This window comes from Phasianus colchicus, chromosome 2 (assembly GCF_987193195.1).
Source record: "Phasianus colchicus chromosome 2, bPhaCol1.hap1.1, whole genome shotgun sequence".
Taxonomy (NCBI): Eukaryota; Metazoa; Chordata; class Aves; order Galliformes; family Phasianidae; genus Phasianus; species Phasianus colchicus.
In genome coordinates, this window is record NC_143437.1 from 58577838 (window position 1) to 58594674 (window position 16837).

The 16837-nt window shown below is 37.9% G+C and overlaps 1 protein-coding gene and 1 pseudogene across 1 annotated transcript in view; one reads left to right on the forward strand and one right to left on the reverse strand.

Annotated features, from left to right (window-relative positions):
* Positions 1–16837, forward strand: part of PTPRK (protein tyrosine phosphatase receptor type K) — a 395041-nt gene that overhangs the window by 268360 nt on the left and 109844 nt on the right. The window lies entirely within an intron of this gene.
* Positions 5171–12266, reverse strand: LOC149919052 (uncharacterized; annotated as a pseudogene).

The following is a 16837-nucleotide window of genomic DNA, read 5'->3' on the forward strand; positions in this document are numbered from 1 at the left end:
CTTTGTGAGGTATGTCCGAGATCACAAGAACAGCGGGTTATGAATAGAAAGTCAAATTCAACCTGTGAATGCATTTAATTTCTAACTTTATCAGTATACCATGGTATACTAAAGATAATCAGCAGGTTTCAGGGACTAAGAGACTCTTAGAAAGTGATGGGTAGATAGTAAAATAATAATAATAATAATAAATAAATAAATAAATAAATAAATAAAAGAGGACAGTGTGAGAGTGAATGTCAATAGTTAGCATCCATGTAAATTGGCTGTGACATGGGCTGCAGGGAAGGTGTCTCAGAGTTTCAGGGTTTTTTTTCTAGGCTGAAGTGGAATATTAAGTGCTGGCAGCATTTAAGTGAAATCCTGAGAAAAATTTTTGGGCATACAAAATGATTAGAGAGAGCAATGACCAATAGTCCTACGTTGGATTAACTAGTGATACATGGCAGTTGCTAGCAGATATATATCATCAGCACTGCCATGACATCTAAGAACCCTGATCATAAGTTGTTTACCTTTCTGCTTCCTGTACAAGCATGAGTACAATGCCATGCATATTCTTGGAAAGTAAAGAGTCTGAGTTTGACTTCTGCTCCTCCAATTGCATGTACATTTATTCTATAAGTGTGTTACACATTTTTACTGAAGAAAGAAAATGTCCTTACTTGGTAGATACTTGAATGAAAGGGATTCTTTTTGGTAGCTGCTAAGGATTAATGAGATGTTGATATGATGGCTCTGGAAATGGACCAATGGCATTAGTTTTTTTCCAAATCCTAGAAGTTATCTAGATTTTGGAGTTGACCTTGTGATGAGCCAATTTTACATCAAAAGAGTTCTTTCTGTTTTGTGAGTAGTGGAAAGAGGCAAGATAGTAATGTATTGCTTTTTCTTTGTATTATGTTTTTGTAAATAAATAAATAAATGTATTTGTACCATTTTCTAAAATGATCTTTGAAAGTATCATTTCTCTTTCTCAATATGTAGTAAAGCTATATAGTCTATTGATGGTTTTTTGTCTACAAGAAAAGCTGCACAGGTACTTCAAATGTCACATGCTACACTTGCCTCTTAAAAGGTAGGCTAAGGAAGGAGAGTCACATCTTAACCATCTTAACTTTTATTCACAGACCTTTGTTTAATGTCACTGTTTCCTCACTGTTACTGTAGCAGTGAGGTAATTTTTTATCTGATTGGTGGGATTCCAAGATGGAAAATCAAATTGTTCTTTTCAAAACTGCTTTTTTTCTTTCTTTTTTCTTTTTTTTTTTCCTTCTTCTTCTTCTTAAGAACATTAAGATAATGAAGTAAAAGAAAGTCTGCTTTGGTCAGAATTACAAATTTGTATACATTTGTATATATCTGTCAACCTAAGCTCATTGTACTTATGCTGGAAATATCAGTAAAGACCTTTTCAGTTATTTCTTTTTGTACTCATTTGACTGTGACTGCAGCTGGTTATAGAATTGTTTTTTCTCTATTAGTCATGCAATGACACTGAAAATAAATCTAAAACTTAAAACTTAGAGCGGTCCGGTGTCAAACATTAACTTTCAGGAAAACAGTTTAAACTTTATGTGAGATAAAATATTAACCAGCAATCTACTCTGTTGTTTTTGTCGTTTTTTTTTTTTTTTTTTCCATTTATTCTTTCTTTTTTTTTTCATTTGTTTTTTTACCTCTACTTGAAATTATACAGTTTGAATTCATTTTTCCTCCATTTTTCAAGTTCTATAGAAAAACATAGAACTATTAAAAATACAACTTAATACCATAGGATTTTGAATGGAATATTCCTGCAACTGTGTGCAATTTGTTGTGTCTTTTTGTTTTGTCTTAAATTAGTTTGTAAATTACAATAACAGAAGTGCTTTATCATTTTTGAATGAGGAAAAACCCTGTTTTTAATCTTTTATGCTTATGCATTTTCTTTAATGAGCCTCATTTATTTAAATGTTTTCCATGCATAGGGTAACTCTATACTTTAGGGGAAAGTATGATTGAATGAAAAGGAAGAACTAATACCACCACTTACAACTTCTGAATCCTATTAGGAGATGTTGCTGCATTAGTTACCCCCTAATTTGACATGGGTAGGTATGTGGGCTGATCTGAAAGTAATGCCTCCTATTTTATTTTGTTGGCCCACAGTGTCAGAGGCAGATGTTCGTGATATGGAGTACAAGTTCAACCTTCCTACCAATATTTCATTGCATTTTATTACCATACAACAGATGGCAGCAGAGGGCCAGTCTGACAAAATGGAATCTGGCATGGAAATGCGTGTGAGGCAAAGATGTGTCATTGAATTCCTCCATGCAGAAAAAAAATGGTCCCCCTGACATTTGTCAATGCATGCTGAGCTTCTATGGAGACCAACCACTGTAGCTAAGAATTTGTTCTATCAAATAATGTTATTGTACTCTTTCTATCTTTTGTCATTTCCATGGAAATAAATAGGAAACATTAATTTCAGAGCAAACTATGTAAATGTTATATGTGTTTAAATGGTTAAGTATGCTTTGTTTGTAAAACAAGAGAAAGGAAATGATCTCCTTCTTACAAAACTCAGTTACTTTTATATATATTGCTTGTGTGGAGATTTTTATCACAAAATTGTGCTGTAGCACCTGAGGGATGACCACTTTTCCTCTCCTAAATAACTGCAAGCTCTTCAACTAAAACTTCAATGTGATAAGAGTGCTGTCATCTACTACAGAGGTTAATGCTGAGGTAGTCTGTCAGGAGAAAAGCAGAGTTTCAGAAATGACACCAATTAATTATTTGCATCCATCTTTTACACAGGCAGAGTGTAGCACATATACAAACAGCCAAATTTTCTCATTGATCTTTGTTAGGTCAGCTTTCCCTTCAAACCCCCACTGTTAATAAATAGTTCATGTTTAGTCACCAAGGAAAGAAGTTATTCCTGTCAGACACGTCTCCTATTTGGAAAACTGCCATAATTACAAACACTTGCTTGTCTTCTAATGCTTGAAATAAAGCCAGAGTTAGAACTGCTTTTAATTAGACAAAGGCTGCTGTGATTACTTGATCTTTTGCATAACATGCCCACTGTAGATTTCTTCTTTAAAATAGTAGAATTCTCCTTTAAAATAGTAGATTTCTCCATTAGAGAGAAAGGAGAACTTACTGATCACTGTATTTTATAATTTATCTATGTAACAATCTGTCATTAACTTTACGCATTTAATTTAGGATTGTATTTGGTTCTGCCTATGATTGATCAGTATTATAGATCTTGACTGAACTTTAAAATAAATAAAACCCTACTAAAGAAACTTGTTTCTTTAGTAAGGGTAGGACTGAAGAAGCATGCTGGAACTATTAGGTAGATTTGGCTGTGTATGCCAAGATGAATGGCACTTCCCTTAGTTACAGAAGTGTTTATTGTTTGTCCTGCTCTTAGTCCTTAGTCACATATAACATTGGATTGAAATTTTCAGTGTTAGATGTTCCTTTTTTTTTTTTTTTTTTTTTAATACTGTATTTCCCAGTGGAAAAGTCAGCAAAAAGATTATAGAAATTTGTCAAGAAAGATAAATAAGGAATATGTGTTTTGTCTGGACCAGAAATACGAAAGTAATATGATGTCCTTGGGCTTTCAAGAGAAGTCTTGGCTCATAGCAGGGAATTTCCATCAAGGGAATGACTTTTTCTATTCCTGTGAGAATCCTGTCTGCAAAGACTTACTGAGAACTCATGTCTGATTTCTTGTATATTCTGCCTATGGTAGCACAATGCTGACCAGTACTGCGGGGAGTCAAGAAGATCTTTCTTATTGTCATTCTGGACTGCTAACAGCAGTTTGCATCTAGACAGTGAAACAGAGTAGGACACATATGTCCCTATGTTCTTCATAGTCTGGCAGTTTCCTGGCATCGTGAGAAAGGAGTCAAAAGAAAAAAGAGATGAACCTGCAAAACTGGGGGGAAAAATAAAAAGGGGGAGTGAGGGGCGGGGTGAGGGGAAGAAGCTGTAGGTCTGTAAGAGAAACTGAAGAACTGAGACTGAAGGTCAGTTAAATAGAGCATAAGGTGAATGAGATTGACCAGTAAAGAGGAACTAAAGACAGGGAATGGAAATATCTGTGCAAGACACAAGGAAAGTGGATTCTGAGAGAGCAAAAATGTTAGAAGCTGGGACAGACAACAAATATGGGACTAGAAAGGGGAAGCCAGCGGGATGACTGGACATGAGGACTCAAGCGTCTGTCATATGAGGAGAAGCTGAGAGAGTTGTAGTGTTCTGCTTGTACAAGAGAAAGTTTCTCCATGTGTATGAGTTGAATTAGATTCTCTTTGATGATATGCAGTCAAAGCAGAAGTGGCAGTGGGCGCAAATTGCAACACAATTTACAGTTAGAGTTAAAATCAGAAATTTTTACTGTGAATGTGATTGAACACTGGATTGAGTTACCCAGAGAGACTATGATCTGCACTTTTGGAGATGCCCAACACCTGATTGGACAGAGCCTTGAGCAGCCTGCACTGGTTGACCACACTTGGAGCCAGAAGGTAGGTCTTGACAATCTCGAGTTGCCATTCTGCAATTCTGTGACTGGAGCAGACTGGAAAACAAGCACTGTGATGACAAGCCTGGAGTCAAAACAAAAGAGTCTATGTGAGAGAACTAAAACTGGAAACAGGAGTGAAGTCAGGTTAAAATTAAATGTGGGTCATGGACAGCCTAGAGGATAGAGAAGAAAGGATTAGATTTAGAGAAAAGTGAGAAGTGAGCCCAAAACATAGTCCAAGATCATTGTGTGTTTTAAATGGCAACATAACGCTACAGAACTTGTGACAGCCAAGTGTGTCATCACATCAAGGTGATGATTCATGCATCTACACAAGATCATCAGTCTCTATTACCCCTTCACCTCAAAGACTCACATGTCTCTGCCTCAAGAGAACTGATGGCTCAAAGCTATTGATGATTCTGGAGGATATTTCTTCACTGCACAAATTGTAATGGTAAAAATGTTGCACACGGGTGTCGAAGTTAAGCTTTTCTATTTGTTAGACAATGCCTGATTTTAACAATCTCATATGTGTTTATCTTCAGGATTATTTTAAGTTTACGTGGCAAGGTTTAGACAGAGAGGGTCTCTGGCCTCTGTGAGTAGAGCTCAACACTGCCCCATGTCAGATCAGAGCCATCTCCAGCTGCCCCAAAAGGGACCTGCCACTGCCAGAGTTGAGCTATAAGAGATGCTGGGTGTGCTCCTGAGAGAGGAGATTGAAGAAACGGAAAAACTGCTGCACAACGGGAGCTGAGAGAGGGGAGTGAAAAATGTGAGAGAAAGCGCTGCAGCCAAGGTCAGTGTACAAGGAGGGCAGGAGGTGCTCCAGGCTGGAGCAGTGGTTCTTTGCAGCTGAAGAGAGGCCCCTGGTGGAGCAGACTGTCTCTCTGTAGCCCATGGGCACCATGCTGAGCAGATCTCCACATGCGAATCTCCACATGCAGCTGTGAAGGAGCACAGTAGTGGATGAGACTTGAAGGATGCACAGCCCATGGAGAGCCCCCAGAGGAGCAGAGCCTGGGCCAGAGCTGCAGCCCATGGAGAGCAGCTGTTGGTGGGGCAGGAGATGTGGGGGATCTGCTGTCCATGGGGACCTGTGCTGGAGCAGTCCTCTTCTGAAGGATGCTGGTATGGAGCTGTGTTATAGCAGTGTTTGAAGAGCTGCAGCCTGTGGGAAGCCCACATGAGATCAGTTTAGGAAGGACAGCATCCCATGGAAGGGACCCCACACTGGAGTAGAGGCAGAGAGTGACCAGGAAGGAGCAGGAGAGAGTTATGGAGCATTAAGCATTATGGACTGACTGCAGTCCCCATTTCCCTATGCTGCTCAGAGAGAGAAGACAGAAGAGGGTGAATGAAGGGGTCTTTTTATTTTTGCTTTTTAGTTCTCACTGTGCTAGTCTGTTGTCTGTAGGCAGTAAATTACATTAATCTCCCAAGCTCTGTCTGTTTTACCCATGACAGTAATTGTTGAGTGATCTCCCTGTCTTTATCTCAGCCATTTTATCATATTTTCTCCTCATTTTTGTGAGTGAGAGAGCAGCATGGTGGTGCTTAGCTGCCCTTCTGTGTGAAAGCACCACAAGGGTGTGCTCCAAGATAATTGTCTTGTTAGCAGTAATCTTTAGCTCATTCATGGAAGAAGATGGTGCTCTAGGGTGTCTAGCAAAGAGTCAGTTGTTTAATTAAGGGGTCTCATGGTAGTAGGACACTTACTGTATTTGTCAACAAACAAGGCATAAGTCTCGAGGAAGAGAAATACTGCCTTTTTTCATAAATGAAATGGAGCTCTGCTGTCAAAAAATAAAAAATAAAATAAAAAATAAAAAGGATTCTCCACGGATTTTCATGGCCAGGTTGGATGGGGCCCTGGGCAACCATATTGAGTGCCTGACTTAGTGGTTGGCAACCCTGCCCATGGCAGGGGGTCAGAACTTGATGATCATTAAGGTCTCTTCCAGCCCAAGCTATTCTATGATATGATTTTATGAGTCTTTGGAAATTTTGGAGTCATTCTAAATAGGCCTTTCTTAAACCAGATATTTCAAAAGAGGTCACTGATAGATTTTAATCTGGGCTCCTGCACAGAGTTCTGGGGAGTGTCCTACAGGAGTGCTCATTTTTCTCCACCACAACTGTTCTCAGTGGAAACTTTACACTGCCTGTATGGAAAACTGTGAAATATTTAGTAGTGGCACTGTTGTATTTGTGATGGCCAGTGGTATAGGGAGATAGCTTTATGGGGAAAAATGATAAAATTTATTAGGCCCAGTGGTCTACCTGAAGAAAAGCAAACAAGGCTTACAGCATGCAAGACCTTCTTCAGAATGAAGGGCTGCCTGCAGAACTGCCCAGGCAGATCTGCGGGCCCTGAGGGAGAGAACCTGAAATACTTGTGCATACAGAGACTCATGCAGCAGGGCTGAGGAATGGAAGAGGCATGTTCTGGGGGAAAAACAGCTCTCGACTTAGAAAATTAATAATGTTGCTGTAGCATTTTAAATACACTTGATATGGTTAGTTACATACCTGCATGGCATGCAAATGTGAAAATAATGCATAGTTATCTGCTTTGGCATATGGAAGGAAATAATAGGAACTAAGTAGTTTAGCATCACAGTCTTCCACTAATTACCAAGATGTCTAAGAGAGAATGTGATTCAGTTCTAAGCCTGATAACTTAAGCCTGAATTCATCTACACTTTTATTGTCTTTAACGATGCGAAAAATTCCTGTGGTGATGGGCAATGAAAACTTGTCTGCTTTTCCTTGAGCTACTTCAGTGTATTGTAAGTGCATTTAAAAGGATTCTTTGACTGTCCATTGGCACACTGAGTTTTCCCAATTTCTCTAGTGAATCTCTAGTTTCAGGCTAGTTTTCTCTTTTTCAGACTGTTGCCTTTTTCTCTCTCAGCTGCCTCTGAGCATTCAGTTCTTGGCAGAGTGCCCATCAGTGCTTGTTCTCACCAAATTCAATTCACATGCTTTTAAAGTGACACTTGCTTGAGAAAAAAGGAAAAACTAGTATCAAAATAAATGGTAAGATCAATACAGGCATAGCTGGAATGTTAGATTTTGAGCTCACAGCTCTTTGTGATGTATTTGTGATACCCAATGAAATCCTCTTAATTTTTTAAATCCTTGCTGAAAAATCACAGTGTGTGGCTTCAATTTATTTCTCTTCATTTCTTCAGAGAAGGTTTGATGTTAGAGCAAATTGTAATCTGAGCAATGGGGAGAGACAGTTTTGGTCTAGGGCTTTGTCTGTGTAGTTAGGCATCTTTTAACCATATTTTAAGCTACTTGCTGACCTCTTTCCTAATTGCATCATTAGAGTTTATCGTAATTGTTTAAAATAAAATGTGCTTAATCTTTTCCCAGTTTGTGTGGAGACATTACTTGCATATCTAAGGATGTTTCTGAGGGTATCTGAAGTCCGTGTGGTGGGCACAGAAAGAGTGGATCTGTGTATGTGGAGAGTGCTGAGCCCTGCCCAACTGCCTGCAGGAGCCCCCACAACATGCTGCAATGACCACTGCTGGCATTTTCATGACTTTTTTCAGTGATAGACACCTCTCGCCCTGTTTTTTTCTAGTCCCTAGATGGGCACTTTTTATAGACATGTGGCTCCAAACTTGTATGCTCCCTTTCTGTCTTCTGCTTAGCTGCGTTTGGGATATAGCTTGCACTGGAATATAACCACTACACTGGGTTGAAAATGTCCCAGCTATTTGGATGTGATCAGTAACAGGGTTCAACTGTGAGCTCTGGTTTAATATCCAAGCAGCAGTGGAAATTTTTAGGTAAGTTTAGGAAAGATCAGCAGATTTAAGCAGTGTGGAATTTAACCAGCTGTGAGGGTGGAAACACAAAATGGGACCCACTTATTGTACCAGTTTATCAAGTGTTTCTCTGAGTTAACAGCTATTCTCATGCTCATGAACTTGAATTTATGTTTTTTACCTACCTTTAGTTTCAATGATGTACTGATACAAAAGGTTTTGTTTTGTTTTTTTTTTTTTAAGTTTCCCTTAATTCAAGTTCATTTTTTTCCTTAAAAATAGAATGAAATGGGAATCTGTTAAAATAGTGATTTAAATGTGCAAGTGATAAGAATCTGAACTAAACTTTACTTTTCAATTTTTTCCTTCTCTTTCATTTTTAACTTGGGCACCCTTTTTCCCGCAGTGCTGTGGTTTGTATTGTAATAGCTCTGCATTTGTAGTAGAAAGTCAGAGAGCTAATCTTAGAGATGCTGAAATTTGCATCAGAAGTTTCAGGGTAATTTAGGTTGTATACCTCTAAAATATGTAAGCACAGTACCATTTCTTCCTGTCCTGTTAGTAAAGCAATTTTCAGAAAGACTGTACTACATGTTCTAGTAAATTCTTTAATTTTCCCCATTTCACTTTTCCTAGGCTGAATATAGTTGAACACACTTTTCTAGCAACATGGTGGCTGCAGTTAGTGTCAGAGTAGGAAGCCATGTAAGATGTCTGGAAAACAGTGTGATTATGGATTTTACTGTCTTCTTGCCCGTCTCTGCTTCTGTTGTGACCCAACGCTGAGAGCATGAGTTGTGTCCGTGAGGGGAACGCTGACTTATCTCCAGCCCCCTCCTTCTTAGCCAAGGGGAGACAAGTCGTGGTCTGCTTTTCCTTTCTACCACCTTCTTAATGCATTCAGTGCCACAGGGATGCGGCAAAAGTTAGAAGGGACTTAGTTTGAGCTGGGATGCATCTGTCAAGTCAAAATAGTATAGAAGACGTAGAGGGTAGAGTTCAGATCTCATATCCATGATCCCTTCCACTACTTTATCCCTTACTGAAATATTAAAGGGTCTTCTCAGTGTGACTCAGTGTCACATCCTGAGAACTTGTCCTGTCACTGCCTCATAACTGAATTTTGCTGTCACCAACAGTGAGGGCAACGCAAGTTGTGTCCTCTCTTATCCTTGGAGAAGCGTAGAATTCAATTTGTGCCAGCAGTTCTGCAAGATATTAAAGTAACCTCAGCTGAGCAACACTGGAGAGGATAAAAAGAGCTCAGTAGCAAAGCTGCAGTATGATTAGTAATCTACAGATGTACCATGGAACTTTCTGCATGGATTCCTTCATTGTTCTGAAAAAGAAACCGTTTACCTGAAACACACATGAGCAGTCTTCTTAATTCTGATTTTCCCTCCTCATCCCAACCCATCAGCATCCTCCCTTCTCCTCTGTGTTTCCACACAAGCTTTCCCATTGCTGTGGAGCTGTGCCCATGCCACTGCTGGCAACTCCCTGCCTGCCCCTGGCTGGCTCCCAGCACATGCAGGCAGGTGGTAAGCGCTAAGTGCCATCTTGTCTCAGTGAGCCACTGCGCAGCCCGGCCTCGTAAGGAGCCACAGTGTTTCTGGGGGCATATGGCAGTGCCTTTGTTCTGCCTCACTGCCAGGACAGCGTTTGTGGAAGCTATTAAAAAGTTTGTGGATGTCAAGTAAATGTATATGATTAAATAAGTGATTCAACTAGTGTAATTAACAGATGGCAGGAACAATTATATATTCATATTTCAGGCCAACAACATTTGGTAGATATAATTACTTTACAGGTGCTAACTGCCCTTGTATCATGAAATGAGATGTCCCCAAGCACTAGAGGGAATCTGCAAAGTGACTCGTGGTTATAAACTTACAAGGAGGTTAACAGCTCTCCCTTTGCATGTGGTGTTGGAAAACTAAATACAGCTCCTTGCTCAGTCTGATACCAAATCCAAGAAAGTCAAGTGAAAGAGATGAGCAGGTGTTATATAATCTCTATAGTGATTTTTGGAAAAAGCCACCGAACATTACAACGTGTTTAAAATTCGCTTTGACGTTTGAGAGATGCAAAGTCCAAATAGGCAGCCACTCAGGGAGAAAGAGACAGCTGGTATGAAGAATTCCTTTGATTTTTTTTTTTTTTAAAATTAATTTTTTTTCATATGTATAAGAATAAATTGAATGTAATTTGGATTGGATTCCAGTACAGATTGTGATGATTTGTGGCCAGAAGAGAAAAAATGAATAAACAAATTGTAAGTTTATGCTCATTTTGTAACTACTTTTTTTTTTTAATAGAACCAACCAATATTAAATCACTGTGAGTTTTATGTAATAAAGTTTGCAACAGATAAGTTGCTTATAGGGAACACTCACAGAAGCAACAAACTCTTTTTTTGAAGGTTCTTTGTTTTATGTCTTACATTTAGTGTTTGCCTTCAACAAAAAGAACTGAGAGAAAACATGAAAAATCTAATACTTTTCTTTGGCATGTAAATAAGAAGTAAAATTTTGCTATTTCCATAGCTGGAGGAGACAGGATATAGGATCGAGAGCAAGGGTTGATCTTTAACGGAGCGTAAGAACTTCTGATATAAACTGAAGTAGATGAGAATGGGAAATCATAATGTCTGTAGACACCACTACTGAACACTGTAGCAGAGGTTGTATGTATTTGTGTGGTACAAAAGGTTGTTCTGCTACTGACAAGAGTTGGCAGGCCTGGGTGGTGTGCAGCATTTCATACAGTTGGTTCACTCTCTGTGCTGGGAACAAGAGTGCGTTGCATGACCGGAGTCTCTCGTGTCCATCTCAATGGGCACTTGAATCCCAAGAGTTGGAGGCTAAAGAAGCCTTCCTGGTCATTGAAATGTTTATCTTTTTCGTAAGTTTTCCTGTAGTAAAATTGTCACATGCATTATTCTTATTATGCAAAATCATAGGAAGTGGCAAAAGGTCAACAATAGCTGTCAAGATTATCAGCAAATAATAGTAGCAGTTTCCTGGCATTTTGAACGTAAAGGCTTCTATTTAGTAGCAGTTACTATGGATGGCTGGGAAATAAATACCAAATGCAAAACACATGCTATGTGCAAGGAATGTACCAGGCTGTAGTTTATTTTTTTCGTTCTGTGGGTTTGTTGCTCTTGTTAACTCAATCATTTTGAATCTCTCTATTGCCACAACAGATGTTTCATCTCTTCTATCTCTGATTATCTCTGGCAGTTTTGAAATATCTGAACATGTGAGAGGATTATATCTTAATTTCTTTCTTTTATACCCTGAAATATATATTTTTTTAATTTATTTTTATTCTGGCTAGCAAAAAGAAAAAAAAAATTAGCATTTCAGCAAAAAAAGTGAAGTGGCTTTATAATGTGACATGCTCCAAAAGTGAAAGGCTATCCTGAGCATACAGAATTGGATCTCTTTTAAACAGTTTTGACAAATAGTGTTTGACTCACCAGTCGTGCGTTAGAGGCAGAGTTGTTGATGGTGCACTGTTATCTTGCAAGAGCACCATAATAAAATAAAATAATGCTGAGGATTTGATCCATTATGATTGAGAGAAGGGAAAGAATTATTTCTGTACTATAAAGCCTGAAAGCGTAGAGCAATAGGAAATAGAAGGAAAGAATTAAATATACTAAATGCATTCCACATTCCAAGAAGAAACAAAAACATGCAAGTTTTTCTGTTTAGTATGAAACTAAATGTTTGCATTGCTTCTTTTTAATTATTTGTTCGTTTGTTCTTCATGAATGATAACGCAATTGTTGAGGTTGGCTACTTTATTATGCAGTGGGTACACAGTAAAACTAATTAAAGCTTGGTTTAAGCAACTCACATTACTTTCTGAATTAGTGCTAAGGGAAAATTGTTTCCTACTTTTATAGCATTAAGTAGGTCTACTGAACCCATTTTCGGGGTTAGGAAGTGCTTACTGTGTATCTTGAACTGGAATATTTGTCTTATATGGTTTGTAGTTTTACTTCTTAAGTAATTCCACCAGTTATTAAAAAACGACGACAAAAACCTAAGAACTCCAGCTTGCACTGCCCGTAGGACTACAATATAGACTTCTGACATGGTTTTCTTAGCTTTTTTAGTAAAATCATTGCAATGTTTCATAGGGAATAAATGTAGAGTATGCCGCTGTGAATGTGTGTTGGGACTCTGTTCACGAACAGAATGTATATCATCTGAAAAGATGTCAGCTATTGTCTCCGTAAAGATTATTTTCAGTCCAAAGTATCATTTTTCCTTCTGCTGCTTTGTGGTTATTGGGCTGGCATTCAGACACAGAAATGGCTCACACGATATAATCTGCTTTAGAAACACAGTATCAGGACTTTAGTAGTGATTTATTAGTTCTGGCTCTATTCCAGGGAATTAATGAATAGTCTGTGTAGATTATTTAATGTGAGTTAATACATCTATGCTGTATTCTGTACTCTTACCAAATTTTTTAGCCAGCTTTCACAAGCAAAAAAAGCCCTCTTTTTCCTATTAAGATTCCTATGAAATATTATTTTACTTCTACTCCTACCCCAACATTTTGCAAAGTATTATTTTGTTCTGCATGTTTGGGGTAAAAAAAATGAAGTGATTTCAATGTTTTCCTTCTATTCACAGTTACCCTGTGGGTAGTACACCTGTGAAGGAAGCTAACAGCAATATTTGTACACAAAACTGGTGTTTGATATTGCTAATGACACATACAAGAATGTGTCAGAGGAGGCTTTCCAGGAAATTCAGTTACTATGACATGAGACATGATATCTGTTAAGCAGCTGAAAGATGCAGATGGAAATGCAGACCTTCAAATGGCAATAAGTTGATTCTGAAATGTGATAATTAATAAGTGTTCAGTACACATACTGACTGCTGGAGGAGGTGAATAAGCAGGTTGGCTGAATTTACAGCTGGAATAATTGCTTCATTTAGTAGAGTAAAAACACTCAGAGGAATTCTAAAAGCCGCTTTTTAAAGGTTAGTTGGTTATCAAAGCATCAACAAATGAAGTTCAGTGAGGAGCGTTGAGACATAAAACACAAAGAATAGTTAGAAGTATTTTGTATACTATCTTATAAATTAGCCATAAATATATATATTTCCATGAAAGAAAGTTTGTAATGTGCCATTACTACATATTTAGTCATGCCTTATCTGGACTTCAACTCCCAGTGTAGAAGAGAGTGAAAACTTGGAGAATTTCTTCACTGTATTAATTCAGACTTTGGCATTTCCTCTGATGGAATCCTGTTTTGTTTAAGGCTTACTTAGTTCAGCATCTAAAATCTCGATTAAATATATACAAACATATTTAAATTGAAGAGGTTGTTTATTGATATACTCATTTTTAAGATTAAAGTAGAATGGATGAGGAAACAATTCACTGGTTTGTACAACTTAAGCCAAAGGCAGCCAGTACCTCAGCTGTTTCCTCTCTGCTGCTATGTCTCATTTTGGTAGGGAAAGTAGGTGGGCAGAGGTGCATGGAACAATACAATTCCAGTCTCAAAAATGGGTAGTGTTATGTCCCATCTTGTTTTGTTCATCTGAGACAAGAACTCTTCTGAGATGCCCTTTTTGGGCTGAACTCTATAAACACGGGGTAGGCAGGAGAGGCCCAGGCACCAAAGAAAAGAAGGTAGTGGAAAGTTTCGTGTTTGTTAATCCTAACTTTTAAGATGCTTTTCTGGTTGTTCTGAAGAATATAAACGTATGTTTATGTCCATAGTGAGTGCTTCAGTTCTGTAACTTTTGTTTGTGAGTAATAAAATGCAAAATACTTCAGATTTTTTTGCATTGATCTGTCAGCCAAGTGTCTGAAATTGCTATATCTGTGTCTGGCATTTCTGACAATTTTCTTAGATCAAGCTCTTAAAGCTGGATTATTATTTTTTTTTTCCAGCAGCTGTGTCAGTAGAGTCCAACACACCTGAGCCTTTAACATGTTTCTGGGATATGTGGATTAAGGGAGCCAGGTGGGATAAGGGGAGAGGTGTGTTTAAGGAGAAAATGAAGAGAGAGCGTGTGTAGGGTCTGCCCAAGACCACTACGAGTTATAGGATACTTCCAGAAAGACTAGGCAGTTTTTGTCTTGTGACATGCAAAGAATGGAGAAAGGGTACTCTGAATGAAAACCTGCTGGTTTTACCCAGGTTACTTTTAAATGCTTGCCTACCTCTAATTACTTCCTGCTTTAATTTTTCTGTAGAGCTAATTTCTGAACAATGTTGTCTGGTTCTCATTGGGAAGTGGAGTTAATAGAGGTGCACTTTGAGGCTCAGCCTTTATCTGGAAAGGCACAGTACATGTTCTTAAGGTAACTCCATGCCTGGACAGTAGTTAGTGGTTCATCTCAGGAATATGGTGGAAAAACAAGCAAATAGGATTAAAATCTCCCTTTTGTATAAACTCACAGCAGTAACATTTAAATTTTAATTGATTTTTTCTCTTCTAAATGCTGTTGCTGTTATGGCATTAGCCAGAAGAGATTGTATTTTGGAAGGGAAAAAAATCTAAGCTAGTGTGGAGTAGCAAAAGGGGAAGATTAACTGAACCCATCTGTTTTTATTTTAGTTGTGTTGATACTTGTTCGGATATTTGAGTTATTTGGCTTTGAAAACACTAAAGAAAAACAAGCAAAACTGCCAGTGGAATCCCAGTGGTGTGTTTTCCTGATCAGAAACTGCAGGAGTATTTTAAATGGACAAGGGGATTAGGTTTCAGAGAGGTGTCTTTATGTTTGGCCTCTGATTCTAATTCAAGTTGTCCTTGGGGAAGCTTCAGTGACTTTCAGTGAGACACTAGTCTTTTAAGAAAAAAATTGTATGATTGTTTTTTGCAGTCAGGCATGACTTCTTTTTTGTGGTGTTTATGTAGGGAGACAGCGTGACCCACTTTCCTGCTGCATTGGTATTCTTTTCTCTTCTTGTTTTGTTTTTCTCTGCAGTTGATAATATGACATAATTGTGGTGTTCAAAATCACACAGACCTGTATATGCATATTCTTACTTTTGAGCGATGAGCAAAATATACTTGTGAAAATATTTGCAGATTAGATTTTCTGCCCTTCCCTTTAGCCTGTTGTTTTTAACTGAAACTTTTAACATCATAATACTGTGGTTGCATTTTGAGCTACAAAGTGAGAATCTGCAAAGACAAGATAGCTCACTACTTAAGTTTAGGATGTTACAGTTGCCAGAATTTTGTTACTTGTTAATATGACTTGAGAGTTAAGTTTGTTTACTGATTGTTGCCTTTTTTTTCCATTCCAATAGTTCAAGGTAGAGATACTAGATACTGGGGCTTACTATCTACATACAAATATAAATAAATGTATTTGGAAGAAGTAGTACAGAAACCTGAAAAGAATTTTAGGTGGACGCAGATAAGCAGTTAACAATAGTTCTTAGTATAGTGCTATGACAAAAGGTGAGAAAGAAAACTGACTTTGTGGGTATGATCAATAGTGATACGCTCTCTGCATGTACATCCTGTATCCATTCTTTCAGTGGGGAGATGAATATTTGGGAGGAATGGAGAAGAGTGCCAGAACAGAAGTTAGTGCTTAGCATGTAGTCTTAGAGTAACTGACGTAAAGATGATAATTTTAGTCCATCAGAGTGAAGGTGAGGCCTGCAGCATATACCTATATCTTGAATAATGTATGGGGGGGAAATAATACCAGGTTATAATACAAAAGGCTTATTTACTGTAAAGGAGGAAAAGCATCTAATGGCTGCATGCTGACGCCAGACTTGTTCAAATTAGAATGAAGGCACACTTATTTATCTTTAACAGTGAGGCTATTAATCATTGGAACAAATTACTGAGAAAAGTGGTGGAAACAGACTATTGCCATAAATTATAACTCCCAAAGGAATTATCACTGGATTCAGTTATTGGTTTCACCATAGAGGCATATTATGGAATCCAAATGCATTATCTGAAGGAAATTGAACTGAAGCAGTAGCACAAACCACATAATGCTAGATTATCATCTGTGCAGTACCAAAGTGCAGTCCTAATTATGAGCATAGCTACAGTTCAGCCATTTGTTTTTACTTGTTAACAGCATTGCTGAAAAGATTTATCCTCTTTTTTCAAGGAGTGTCGGGGAAATGAAACTTTCATGATTTTCATGCTCACGTGGAGGTGACAGTCAAGCAAGCTTTACAACTTTACATACCTTTCCAAATAATCTGTGTTATTCTGTTCTCAACATACTTTGGCATCTTTTGGCTTTACTACTTGACCTTCTCAACTACCAAATTCTGGTTGTTACAGTGTGGCTTTTTAACTGCTGCGTAAACAGCAGGCAGTGTAAAACTGTTCCCATCAGTTTTGTTAAAGCCAAGCTACTATTTTGTAGACTACTTAATTGAAATTATTTCTTAAGTCTATGGATAGCTTCTTCTTCAGATATTTTATATTTACATAAATTTGAATTGGTGTAGGAGCTATTAACCCTAATAAAAATA